This window comes from Amblyomma maculatum, chromosome 11, assembly GCF_055883805.1.
Source record: "Amblyomma maculatum isolate TAMU_Amacu chromosome 11, ASM5588380v1, whole genome shotgun sequence".
Classification (NCBI taxonomy): Eukaryota; Metazoa; Arthropoda; class Arachnida; order Ixodida; family Ixodidae; genus Amblyomma; species Amblyomma maculatum.
In genome coordinates, this window is record NC_139354.1 from 108,339,806 (window position 1) to 108,354,139 (window position 14,334).

At 50.2% G+C, this 14,334-nt stretch overlaps 1 pseudogene; it reads left to right on the plus strand.

The window, feature by feature from the left end:
• The first annotated feature begins 2,242 nt into the window (after positions 1-2,242).
• On the plus strand, positions 2,243-13,678 carry LOC146174634 (vacuolar protein sorting-associated protein 4-like; annotated as a pseudogene).
• The last annotated feature ends 656 nt before the right edge of the window (positions 13,679-14,334 follow it).

The following is a 14,334-nucleotide window of genomic DNA, read 5'->3' on the forward strand; positions in this document are numbered from 1 at the left end:
TAAATACACCACTAATTTAATAGACAACAGAGTAGAGTACCGCGAAAGCAGGGACGACGTGCGGCAAGCCGAAGCCAGCGTAACGGATCGGCAAAAGGAGGCAGAATTGAGCAGAACAGTGCGTCTGAGACCTCCTGTGTAGCAGGTTCACCGCGCGGCCATCCCATGGCAACCTATCTCCAAGCAGCAGAAAACAAGGCGTCAAGGGATTGCCGAAGGGACAGATGGTGCAAGAAGGCCGGGTTTGAAAACTATAGTTGGAAGCGCGGCGAAGTGGCAATCCCTGTTGCGTCGGCTAGGGCACAGTAGTTTACACTCGTCGCTACTGAGCGTAAATGCGTGAAGATTACTGAGCGCAAGGTGCCGAGGAAGATCCTTGGGACTACGGAAGCAATAAATAATTTTAACTTCTTGGGGCCTTTCAAATTGCGGAGATGGTTTCGGGCCAGTAAGACGCTGGATTCACCGCTCATTTCACGATAGTTCGATCATATCATGCTTCTGCTTTTGCTTTTTTTTACGGTTGTCTTATTTTTGTTATGCCAGGTGCTGTAGGAAAGAGGGAAGGAATAGCTCTCTGGGACGGAATTTGGCAGGAAGACGAAAGAATATGAGTGCTTCGTGTGTGGAGAACGAGTTGTTGTTTTCTTTACTAGCTTTACTTTGTTTTTGTATGGATGAAAACTAGAAAGCAATTTAAAAGTAATTGAATTACTTTGTACCTTTGTACCTTTACAGGCCTGGTCTTGTAACCTCTCCTTTGTGTCAATATTGTGCTGAGCCAGAAACAATTGAACATTATTTCATCTTTTGCCGCCGTTGTAATCGCTAAGGAGGCGGTTGTCAGAAATGTCATTACAGAAACTTAGCTTGCGCTTGTCGTCAGCGGTTGTTCTGTCCCTTGGCGCTTCTATATGCTGGGACGTGCCGATGAGAATGTTTACTCTGCCCTACAAAATTCTCTTCTAGAGTAAAAACGTTTTTATTCATAACTAATTTTCATAATTATTTGTCTTTAACACATTCTTTTTGTTATTCCAAATTATGTTTTTCTTTACTTTCTAAGTTACTATAATTATTTTTTCATCTCACTAATTTAAATTGCAACAAACCCATGCACCAACCTCAACTATCACTGTGAACCTGATTTGCTCAAATTTCTAAGCTCGGTTCTGCAGAATGGAATCTAAGAAAATGTAATCACCACCTGGTCTTTCCCTTGTGGGTATGCGCCATTTTTATGAGGACAACAACAACAACAACAACAACAACAACAACAAGAACGACTCGGTGCGGCAGAGCAGAGAGGCCGCACCCTGATGACGTTCAGCCTTAGACTTGTACATAGTGTAATTATTTTGTACTAGCAAGTTGTCGTAAGTGGTCCAGTGGAATCGGGAGATGAAGGAGAGAAGAAAAAAAAGAACTCTTGTTTAACTGCGCATTTAGTTGATAAGGAGGAGGAGGACAAAACATCTTTATTTATTTACTCAGGGGGAGGGGGGTTCAGTCCAGGGTCCCGTCGGCCATGGCTGCAGTAACAGCGCGGTGAGCCAGCCATTACTGGCGCTAGAAGCGATGGTCGTGATGATGATAGCAGAAATTAAAATGATGATAAAGTTAATGGAAACAGTCCTGTGAAGTGGCTTTCATCATTTCTGTTCTTAAGGAGACGTAAATGCACTCTGCAATATTTTTTATAAGGAACGATGCTTTTAAAGCTGTCGCGTTGAAAAGGACAATAAAATGAACTTGCGCCGGCCTTTTCGCCTGCTCCTGCGTCGATTGGCATACGCTACTGCAGCGCGAACAGATCGGGGCGTGAAGAACGAAGTTTTATTTGCACGCGAGTAGAGACCCACGTGTACTGCAGAACCGCTTTTCAGCGTGACTGCTGTCGTCGTCTTGTGTTCCATCCAGGCCACCGCCATGGTGATCCCGGCGACGTTCGTCAACGACATCAAGGCGGCCGTTGAGCTGTCCAACCAGGCCAACGCGGAACGATGCTTTTTATAAGAAACGATGCTTTTAAAGCTGTCGCGTTGAGAAGGACAATAAAATGGACTTGCGCCGGCCTTTTCGCCTGCTCCTGCGTCGATTGGCATACGCTACTGCAGCGCGAACAGATCGGGGCGTGAAGAACGAAGTTTTATTTGCACGTGAGTAGAGAGCCACGTGTACTGCAGAACCGCTTTTCAGCGTGACTGCTGTCGTCGTCTTGTGTTCCATCCAGGCCACTGCCATGGTGATCCCGGCGACGTTCGTCAACGACATCAAGGCGGCCGTTGAGCTGTCCAACCAGGCCAACGCGGAAGACAACAAGAAGCAGTTCGCCAGCGCTATCCGCCTTTACCGCAAGGCCATGGAGACCTACCTGAGCGCGGCCCTGATAATCCCCAACGCATGCGCTCCTTTTGTCGAGCGGGCGCTGAAGCTTAAGGAGTTCTCGGGTGGCGACGACAGTGATGTTAAGTTCGTGTTCGGCAGGTACAGAAGCAGAAGACGAGAACAGTAGATGATGATCTGATGATGGTCAGGAGGAGATATATATTTACAGATGAAAATATTATTTACATTGGCAAACAGTTACAGTAACAAGTCACACAGACAACTACAACTTAAGACAAAATAGACTCTCACACAGAGAAGTCCCTCTACAAGCCCTTACTTTTCTACCGAGCATTTCGGTTAAAGCCTAGGGACTGTAAATGCGTGCTAAGCACGGAGCCTCAAACTTGACTGACAAACATGGTCCGAGGACCGCTTTTTGATGACAAACATCAACAAAGGCCCGAGGGCGGTCACCTTCGGTGATCCGCCCCGAAAATAAAGCAGCCAATCAAATTATTGAAAAACAAGCCACAACCCCCGTGGGTTGGGAATAATCTCGGACCCAGGTCCTTAATTACTTCAAATAAAAGTACAACATTCAAAACACACACTCTTTCCACTCGCCGGTCCCCAAACCCTCTCACAAGGCGCCTGTCTTTGCCTCCCCTCCTCAGCGTGTTTGCGACGCGACCTTGTAGCTGGTGCCTTTGTGAAAGAAACGCCGCGGGGGATCTCGAGACGACGTCACTCAGCCGTCCCGTTCGAGGAAAAGGGTGCGAGGGGCACTGTCCCAGAGCAGTGTACAGTCGCCGTCGCGTGGAATGTCTCGCGGCACAGCGGGAGAACGCTGGGCTGATTGCCTACTTGGGGGAGGGCAGGGGTCGCGCCTATTGTCGCCCTCTGCTGGCCGTAAGGTGGTTCGCAGAAGCGTGCCATTGTTGTTCCCGGCTGCGTTCGCGTCTTGGCGACGCCTCGAGGCGGAAGGACGAAACAAACCAGGCCTCCCGTGCGCCCCGCGAGCCCGCGACCGAGAAAAGGGGGGAAAGGAGAAAAAAAAAAAAACAGCGCTCGCTCCTTGGCCTCGGCGCGTGGGGGGATCGACCGCCAGCGCGACTCCACGTGCGAGTCGCTTTTCACTGCGGCCTTACACGCCCTTTCCAAGAGGGTAAATGAGCTTGGAATCCGGTCATTTCAGCCTAATACAACAAAGGCCGCAACAACCCGCGAAGAAAACAAAACATGTAAGACACTTCGCACGTGAATGGAACACCAAATGAAACTCGCGACACAAGATGGGTATAACACAAAACAAATCACACATTCGTATCGGCGGACCGGACAGTGTGCGTGAAAGTTCCGCGCGCGAGCAATTGGATGTCCTCACGTCAAGTTCACGCGCACTCCACCGGTCACATCACACATTCCACCGGGTACGCGGGAACATTCACGCGTCGTCGAAAGGCCATGGCTCAAGCGTGTGCTTGCTCTACGCCCCAAGTCACATTGGGGACACGGGTTAACGCGTCGGCGTTACCATTGCTTGACCCTTTCCTGTGGGTCACCGTCACATTGTAGCGCTGTAGGGCCAGCGCCTATCGCGCAAGTTTTGCCCCATGAGGCGTACTAGTAGTGAGATAGGAGAGGGGGTTGTGGTCAGGCACCACGTTAATTTCTGCCCCGTGCACCCAATGATCAAATTTCTTTAGTGCCCAGATAATGGCGAATGCTTCCCGCTCGATCGTAGACCAGCGGGTCTGCGCTGGCGTGAATCGGTGGCTGGCAAACGCTATCGGCCTTTCCCGTCCCTCGTCTTCCATCTGCGCCAAACAAGCCCCCGCTGCAACGTCGGACGCGTCGGTGAACAGCCAATATGGCCTTTTAATGTCGGGGGTGTTCAGCGATGCAGCTTCGCACAGAGCTGACTTGAGTCTGTCGAGCGCGTTTTGCGCTTCCTGGCTCCACGGAATCGTGTCAGGTATACCTCGCCTCGTCAAAGACGTGAGTGGTGCGGCCACCTCGGCGTATCCTTCAACGTAATCGCGGTAGTAACCACATAAGTCTAGCAGACTCCGTAGCTGTCTCTTTGTTGCGGGGGGCACAAGCCCACGAATGGCCGATATCTTTTCTGGGTCGGGCCCGTGGGTTCCGCCTCCCACTATGTGTCCTAGGTACTTAATGTGGGCCTGTGCGACCTGACACTTTTCTCGGCTCACTTTAAGCTTGGCGTCGCGCAACAAATCAAAAATTATTTCTAAGTGCCGCAAGTGTTCAGTCCACGAGGAAGAGAAAATGGCGATGTCATCGAGGCATGCGGTCGCATAAGCCTGATGTTTCGAGAGGAGGGTGTTCATTATCCGCTGAAAGGTGGCCGCGGCGTTCTTTAGCCCGAACGGCATGACGGGTCAAGCATATTGTCCCTCGTGAGTTACGAAGGCGGTCAGATGTTGGCTCTCCGGAGCTACCGGCACCTGCCAGTATCCGCGTCGCAAGTCGATAAGAGTAATATACCTAGCGCGGCCCACCCTCATGATGAGCTCTTTAGGGGGTGACATTGGAAAGGCATCCGTGCGCGTCGCTGCGTTTAAAGCGCGATAGTCAACACACATGCGCACCGATCCATCCTTCTTACCCACGCATACAACGGGATGGGCGCACTCGCTTTCCACCGGATACACCAGCCCGAGGTCTAGCAACTCGTTTACCTGGCGGCTCACCTCACTCCTTAATAACTCCGGCACGCGATATGCGAAAGTGCGTTTGAGCTGGTGGCCTTCGTGCAGCTCTATCTTATGTGCCCCTACTCGTGCGACTCCCGGCGTTTCGCTGAACAAATCAGCGTAAGCGGCAAACACCTCCGAGATCTCGAGGCGGTCCTGAGTAGGTAGGTGTGCGAGTTTCTCCGCATCTATCAGACAACCACCACATCTCTCAGGCACAGACCGAGGGGTGTACTCGATTTCACCAAACTCCTCGTCTTCCTCGAAAACTACTCCGACATGGCTGACACGTGCGTAGTAGGGTCGCAGCCTGTTCGCATGCACTATCGCTGTAGCTTTTTTTCCCTTGTCGATTCTGTACGAGTTCTGCCTCTCTTGCGCGGTTACGACGAATGGACCGAGCCATTTGGGGGCCATTTTACTGCCAGGGTCTGTGTCAAAGAGCAATACCTGGTCTCCGACGACAAATGTCTTGCTCCGTGCGCGCCTGTTATACGCCTGCGCGTAACTTCCCCGACGTGCGCTCGCCGTCAAACCCGCTACTTCTGCTGCTACTTCTAGCTGCTCGCGTAGCTGTCGCAAATACTTCGCGGGTTCTTCCCTGAGTGTGTTCGGGAGGGGTTGCTGGCCTGTCCATGTTCGCTGCAGAATTGCTAGCGGTCCGATAGGGTTTCTACCGAATAAGAGCCGGAACGGCGCCACGCCTGTAGTGTCATGGGGGACTTGCCTGTACGCCCAGAGAACGAACGGGACCAGTATATCCCAGTTCTTGGGATCTTTCTCAATAACATGGAACAACATGTTCTTCAAAACGCGGTTCCACCTTTCCACTGTCCCGTGGCTCTCTGGATGCTCAGGAGTCGAAAAACGCGGTGCGCATCCCAGTCTTGCTAACATCTCACGCGTCAGCTGCGCCGTGAAGTTCGTTCCCTGATCTGAACAGACTACCTCAGGTATGCCTGTGCGGCTGAAAATCGTAAGCAAGGCGTCGTATGTTGCCCTAGCGGTTAGGGATCGCAAACAGACTACCTCCGGCCACCGCGTGCACAAGTCAACGAGGCAGAGAGCGTACCTATGACCCCTGCTCGACGGAACATCGAGCGGCCCGATTATATCGACATTTACGACCTGAAACGGGTGGTCGGGCCTGGTGAGAGGTGTGATGGGAACCCTGTCTTTAATTCGCCTGTCTGAGCGGACTTGACAGCCGTGACATGTCCTGCAGTGTCGCGTTACGTCCCCTTCTAAGCCTGGCCAGAAAAAGCTGTACTTAATTCTGGTCTTTGTCTTCCGTGGCCCCAAATGGCCTCCCCAAAGGGACTCATGCGCAAGGCAGAGTACCTCTTCACGCCTGCTAAGGGGGAGCACAAGCTGCTTCACTTTGCTACCGGAGATCGAGTCCCAGTGATACAACAAGCCGTCTGAAACAAGCATGCCTGCCTTCCCTGCCACTGCGTCAGCCCACGCTTTCTTTAAGGTTTCGTCTGATACTTGGTCGGATCTGAATACCTGGCGCTGTTTTAGGGCTGCATCCGCGTCACCCTGGATCGAGATTACATCTTCATTCTCGCTTTCTTCCAGATCTACTTCACAGGGCTGTTCCGTCGCCACACCCTGCTCACCACTCATTAGTTTGTCTGCCTCAGGCCCCGCCGCTTGCTCCTCGTGTGATGTAGAGCTCAGCTTTGTGCTCTGCTTCGCCATGGTGACAGACGCGTTAACTGCTTCAGACAGAGGGCAGGCCTTATTCATAACGAGTGCCTCGTAACGACTGTCCATCTCCGAAAACAGTTCCCAATCCTCCCTGGAGAGCAAACAATCCACTCCCTCCGCCAGCTTATCAGAAAGCACGCATACAATGTCTACTGCCTCGGGCCCTGCTATGTGTGCGGTGGGCCGCCTGATGCTTACTGCAAGAGTGACCAGTTTTGCGTTAACCGTTTCCCCAAAAGCCGAAACTAGCTTTATCGAGCCGGATGGCTCCCGACATATACATGACACGAAGCCTTCCCTAACCACGGTTATCTCGCTACCGGTATCAATTATAGCTGTCGCCGGTATCCCTGCGCACTCAATCTCCACCTGCTGTAGCTTCGATTTGCGTACCTCGTCGAATGACTGCGGCGTTTTCATCTCTGCTACTAGGGTTGTCTGGGAGGTTACTGACGCCGGTGTTTCGCATGCCTCTACGTTGGCTACAGCGACTTTTTGAGCTCGAGCGCGTTTCTCCTTCTGCACGTTTCGTGAAGCGCGAGGGCATTCCTTGGCTCGGTGGCCAGGTGCGCGGCACTCATAACACTGAATTGGCCGTTTGCTATCATTGTTCGCCGCTTGCGGGGGTCCCTTCGGTTTTTACGCGTACAGAACAATTTGTTTCGCTGCGCGCCCCTTGCCCTTAGCCTGTTCGAACGTTTGGAGAACGTCGGATATTTGATCCGGTTTTAGCCACCTCTCCTCCTCACGAAGACGCACATACTCTAAGCCCTCAGGACTCAAGCTACCCTTTATGCGATCTGCGATGATCAGTGATACCAGGTCGTCTTTGGTTTCTACGTCCCGTGACCGAAGGTAGTACTGAAAGTACGTCTTCGTGCGCGAGGTGAACTGCGCCCAAGTTTCATCGCGGCGTTTCGTCGCGCGCTCAAAGCGTTCGAGGTATTCTGAGGGGTTAAGCTTCAGCTCCTTTAAAACGGCTGTTTTTACCGACTCGTAGCTGCCACACTCATCGTCCCCGAGGTTACGGAGAAGGTACCTGACACGCTCAGCTAGTGCTGGCATGATTAAGTGAACGCGGCTTTCGTTTGGCACCTTGTACGTCGTAAAAATTCTCTCGACTTCCTCGAACCATAACGGCACGTCCGCATCACACAGCAGCTTCAGTCCCTTAAGGACTTTAGCGCATTGGAAGACTGGATCGGGCCCCATTTGACGCTGATCGTCAATGTCTGACCTTACAGACGTCTGCCCGCTTCCCGCTATCGCCATTGCAATCGCTTGATCTAGCCCAAGTTTCTGTAACTCTAGGCGTTCCTGTGAAAGAATATTCAATTTTTCCAGCTCAAAATTTAGTTCCATGCGGCGAGTTGCAACCGCATCGGATACCGACATCTCCGCTACTTCACGTAGCGCTCCTGCTACAGGCTGCGACTGCTCGCTGCCATCTGTTATATTTCCCCCTGTCTCTCTCTCGCCTACGCTCGCCATCATGCTCCGTGTTAAAACCATACGCCACTTTACACTTGAGCCATAGCCACTTCAACAAAGCGCAAGAAATCCCGCTTACCCGTGCTGGTGTCGCCAGTTGGGGCCTCCGTCCCTTAGTGCCGCAGCCTCGTCGGAGTCCTTCCCCAGAACGCTGCCTCTGGTTCGGGGCGTGGATCACCCTGCTGCTTCTGGCTGGACGTGCGGACGCTTGTTGCCTAGTGGGTTCCCAGGGCCTGGGTGGTCTGGGTGATGCTCGTGGTCGCTGGTTGCCGAACCCTGTCGTGCTGCGCCAGTGATGTCAAGTTCGTGTTCGGCAGGTACAGAAGCAGAAGACGAGAACAGTAGACGATGATCTGATGATGGTCTGGAGGAGATATATATTTACAGATGAAAATATTATTTACATTGGCAAACAGTTACAGTAACAAGTCACACGGACAACTGCAACTTAAGACAAAATAGACTCTCCCACAGAGAAGTCCCTCTACAAGTTCTTACTTTTCTACCGAGCATTTCGATTAAAGCCTAGGGACTGTAAATACGTGCTAAGCACGGAGCCTCAAACTTGACTGACAAACATGGTCCGAGGACCGCTTTTTGATGACAAACATCAACAAAGGCCCGAGGGCGGTCACCTTCGGTGATCCGCCCCGAAAATAAAGCAGCCAATCAAATTATTGAAAAACATGCCACAACCCCCGTGGGTTGGGAATAATCTCGGACCCAGGTCCTTAATTACTTCAAATAAAAATACAACATTCAAAACACACACTCTTTCCACTCGCCGGTCCCCAAACCCTCTCACAAGGCGCCTGTCTTTGTCTCCCCTCCTCAGCGTGTTTGCGACGCGACCTTGTAGCTGGTGCCTTTGTGAAAGAAACGCCGCGGGGGATCTCGAGACGACGTCACTCAGCCGTCCCGTTCGAGGAAAAGGGTGCGAGGGGCACTGTCCCAGAGCAGTGTACAGTCGCCGTCCTGTGGAATGTCTCGCGGCACAGCGGGAGAACGCTGGGCTGATTGCCTACTTGGGGGAGGGCAGGGGTAACGCCTATTGTCGCCCTCTGCTGGCCGTAAGGTGGTTCGCAGAAGCGTGCCACTGTTGATCCCGGCTGCGTTCGCGTCTTGGCGTCGCTTCGGGGCGAAACGACGAAACAAACCAGGCCTCCCGTGCGCCCCGCGAGCCCGCGCCCGAGAAAAGGGGGGAAAAGGAGAAAAAAAAAAAGACAGCGCTCGCTCCTTGGCCTCGGCGCGTGGGGGGATCGACCGCCAGCGCGACTCCACGTGCGAGTCGCTTTTCACTGCGGCCTTACAACGCCGATCTGCACTTGGTGGGGGAAGGGGTACCAGAGATGAAAATTTTGCAGATCGCCGTTCTGTCTCAGGTGAGTGAGCCATACTGAATGATGCATCCACTATGAAGACCGTGTGGGACCGGGCAGTGTGAGCGGAAAATAGCTTATCCCCCATAATCTGTAGAAAGAAACGCTGACAAGCGGGAGAGCACGAAGGACAGGAAATTTTTAGAACGTGTTATCATTAAAACCACGTATCCGCTCTACTTGCCTGTCCTTCTTCGTCATTGCTGCTCGACGTATATACGCATACCTTGCGCAGTCGGCGGCGCTCCATTTTCAGCACCACACTTCCGTGTTCGCCCTCTCCATTTGTGGAGGTTTTTTCACTACTGCAGACACACGCACAAATAGCCATATTTTGTCTCTATTTGAAGTCGATTAATGGAGATGTTCATCGTCAGGTAGTGCTCTTGAATGGAGCCATGAATGGCCTTTAAATGGTGCTTCTCCGTCAATGTCGAGAACCCTTTCTGATGACGTCGTAATTAATCTCTTATCGTTAAATCACAGGTCAACAGCAGACAGGCCCATTAATATGGCATTACAGCGACCTCATAACATTCCCACGTGACGCCATTGCCTGGAGGACATCTTTTTTGAAGGGTATTTGCCGCTGCGTTTTTGAGTTGTATCCGACTATATAGAAACGTCTACACACAATCAAGTGCAGCGAGCCCACCCCAGAGTGCTGACATGTCAGTCACCAGTATGCCTATAATTAGTTATCGCATCTGTCAATCAGCCATGCTCCAAAGCCTCGTAACGTTCACACTCCATCGACGAATCAGCGAATTTTATGAAAGTGCAGGTCAACGCCGCGTTCTCTGATTAGGCTTTTAATATTAGTTTAAAAGCGTTCGCACAGGACATGAAAATAGTGCGCCTTTCGGTAAACGCTCCATTAGGTCTGCGTAGTGCAATTCTTTTTTGGAGTGGTATTGTATTTTCATCATTATCGTAATCATCATCATCATTCATCCTGACTATACCCACTGCAGGGCGAAGGCCTCTCCCATATTTCTCCAATTAACCCGGTTCTGTGCTAGCTGCATCCACTTGACCCCTGCGAACTTCTTAACCTCATCCATGACCTAATTTTCTGCCGCCCTTGCTACGCTTTGCTTCCATTGGAATCCAGTTTGTTACCCTAAGCGACCATCAGTTATCCTTCTTCGCCCTACATGTCCCGCCCATGCCCATTTCTTCTTGATTTCCACTAGAATGTCATTAACTTGAATTATTTCTCTGACCCACTCTGCACGCTTTCTATCTCTTAATGTTACCCCTACCATTTTTTGCTCCATAGCCCTCTGAGTTGTCCTCAACTTAAGTAGAACTCCCTTGGTTATCCTCCACGTTTCAGCCCCATAGGTGAGTAAAGGTAAGATGCAACTGTTGTATACTTTCCTCTTGAGCGGTACCGGTAAGCTGCTAGTCATAATCTGTGAGTGCTTGCCAAATGCCCTCCATCTAAATCTTATTCTTCGTGTTATTTCCTTTTCGTGGTCCCGATCTGCGGTTACTACCTGTCCTAAGTAGCCATATTCGCCTACTACTTTCAGTGCTTCGCTACCTAACGTAAATTGCTGTTCCTTCCTGAGGCTGTTGAACAGTTCTAGTTCAACAGCCTCGGGAAGGCTGCTCTAGTTAAAAAAGTAGACTAAAACAGTTCTAGTTCAAAAATTAGAAGTTCTAATTTTTGACATGGGGCTGCTGACCTAAATACTAACTAGGTTAACTTTGCTTTGAGTGATTCACTCTCGTCTCGCACGCATGCTACAACACTTCTTCAAACTGCAACAGCAGGGAGAGGCATCGAGAAGAAAATGCACAAAACTTGCTTTAGGCAGTGTTATCACCAAATTTATAAATTTCCCGCGAGCCGTCATTATACGTGTTTTCAGGAATTATATGGTTTAAGAAGTTTAAGAATTTTCAACTAAATTTATCGCCACTTTTCGTGGCCCCTTCCCGTTGATACACGCTTACATCATCGCCGTGATCACTATGAAGCGTTTAAGTTTACTGAAGACAAAACCTTCTTCCTATTTAGTTTGGAAATAACCTATCATGGCTCAGCGACGCCCGCTAACAGTGAACTTCGGGGTCAGAGTTGTTTCGTTCATTTATCCTTCCTTGAAATTTTCTCTGTCGGGTCAAAAAACGATCATTTTTCTCTTTCCCGCATATTACGTCATGCCCCAAGTACTTTTGCTCATTCAGGCCAGCGTGGGATAAGCTCGTGAATGAAATTAAATCTACGCTACTGTCTTTCTTAACACCTTCTGACTGATTACGTGTTTCTTCCAATGCAGCTAACGCTTCTAGTGTGTATGTATTTACTGCGGAAACACTACTTCACAGGGAAAATCGAAAAATTAGGGGGCATGTGAGACGCCTCAACTTTTGAACTTTGACCATATGCTAATTTCCGTTGTGTTTCGTAGTGAAACCAATTCCTACACTGCACCAGTCTAGTGCCTTCGCATGTTTTACCTTGTTTATAGCCACGATAAACCTCTGTAACTGTTTTTTCATGTGGTGAGATTTCATTGACACACAGCATTGTTGGCGGTAATTTTCTTGAATAAAAAGTGCACGATCAAAAGTGATCTTGGGTAAAATAGAGGCGATAGAAGCTCAGTGCCACGGAATCAGTACGAACACAGACAATCAGAGAAAAGCTAGGGCCAACCATTGCTTGGTGACTAATATTTTTTCATGACAGAAAAAATAGTGTCGGCTTTTGAAGAAATTGAACTGAAAATAAAAAAAATAAAAAAGCTTCTCCGGCTCTTCGCCAGTCCCGTGAGTAGAAACGGAAGAGAAGGGTTAAAAAAGTTTGAATATATAGAACACGAATCGATAGTGGAGAGTTAACTTTGCAGTCTAGCCCACAGAAACCGTGTAGTTATTCTCGTCGCATTCTGCACAAAAGAAGTTTAGGCTCATCATTCTGAAGTTTCTTATGCGAGTAAGTTGAACTTCAGTAATTGAAAAACGCACTGGTACAAATAAGAAATGATTAAGAAAGGGATAATATGCAAGCGTCCTGTAACCGCGCCATTTTTGCATTCATCATGCTCTTAACTATATTTACGTTTACTTATAAATTTATATTCCTGCAATTTTATGCACCGTCGATCCCGCGAACTACATACAAATATGTTTCTCATTCTCACCGCTGTTTTCCTTAAGGTTCTTTCTCCGTGGTTCTTGGCGGCTGGAGCTGTTACTTCAGGCAAGAAAATCAATTTCGACGACGACATCCAAGGCATCGATCCCACTAAAGAGAGGCTAACTGAAATCCTGGCGGACCCCAAGGCGAAGGCCGCGTCCACGATACTTCTGCATGGTCCACACGGGACGGGTAAATCACTCCTTGTCAAGTCTCTCTACTCCAAGTATCCAGAGAAGTCCATATTCATTGTAGACCTTGATTTGTTCGTTATCGGCGGCATCAAGCACGACCCTACCTCGATGACCAGGATGCTCGTTAGGAACTACAGGAAGCACAACTCCTCTGTGCTTGTCCTCGAGGGGTTGGACTAGCTGTGCCTGCCGTACTACACGGATTCCAAGAAACCCGTGGTGGCTGCCGTCAAGGCCGAGCTGCTGGTGTACGTGAAGGAGCTAGCCGAGAAAAAAGAGTACAAGGAGGTAGTGATAGCAACGACATTCCGGCCGTGGCTCATCGCGGAAGACATGCGCCACGGCTTCGACGCCAAGATCAACATCCCCATTCCCCAGAACGAGGAGGCACGCATGGCGATGATTCATGCTGAGCTTGCAAAGCTTCGCGTCCCTACCTACCAGGAGAGCGACACCGTGAGCCTGGCCAAAAACACGAATCGCTTCTCGCGCTACCAGCTGCTGCGCATCATTCGCTGCGCACTGGCTCGCAACTTCAGCAACGTTGAGGGGATCGAGATGGAGGAGGATGCCGAGAGACTGAACCACCTGACCAAGGAGGACATGGACAAGGTGGCTCCGCTCTTCACGGCCGACCTGAGCGAGGATGATGAACGCAAGCACCAGGAGTTTATCGCGGCCAACCCGACGTTCAGTTAATGTCTAGCGGCGCTATATGATACCGTGCAGTACATTGCAGCGCATGATGAACGGCTGAAGCAGCAGCGAAATTGCAGTAGATTCGTTCTGATAGACATCGCGAATAAATACATAGCCACACACAACGCGAACATAACGCGACATTTAATGCAATGTATTCTCCCGAAGAAATTTCTACAGCACACGCCAAATTTCTTGCGAGCTGATCTTAACTTACTAGAAAAATTCTAGGTTGGCCCGCCGGGGTGGTGCAAGTGGTAAGACGCCCAATACTGTGCCGCAGTACCAGGGTTCGAGCCCGACCGCGGCTGCGTTTCGATGGGGGCGAAACGAAGAGGCGTCGTGTGCTGTGCGATGTCAGCGCACGTTAAAGATCCCCAAGTGGTCGAAATTACTCCGTAGCCCTCCACTACAGCTCCTCTTTCTCTCTCTATCCACTTTCACTTCTACCTTCCTCCCTTCCCTTATGGCGCGGTTTAGGTGTAAATAGAAACAAGTGTGACAGATACCCCGCCTTCCCTTTCCTGTGAGACAATTATATAATTATAGGCGAATGGCTGAACGCTCGCGCATTTTAAACTGAAATTTTCGCGTACGTTTAACGGTTCAACGAATCCTGAGCGTGGGTAGCCTGAATTTTAGCAAGCCGATGACAT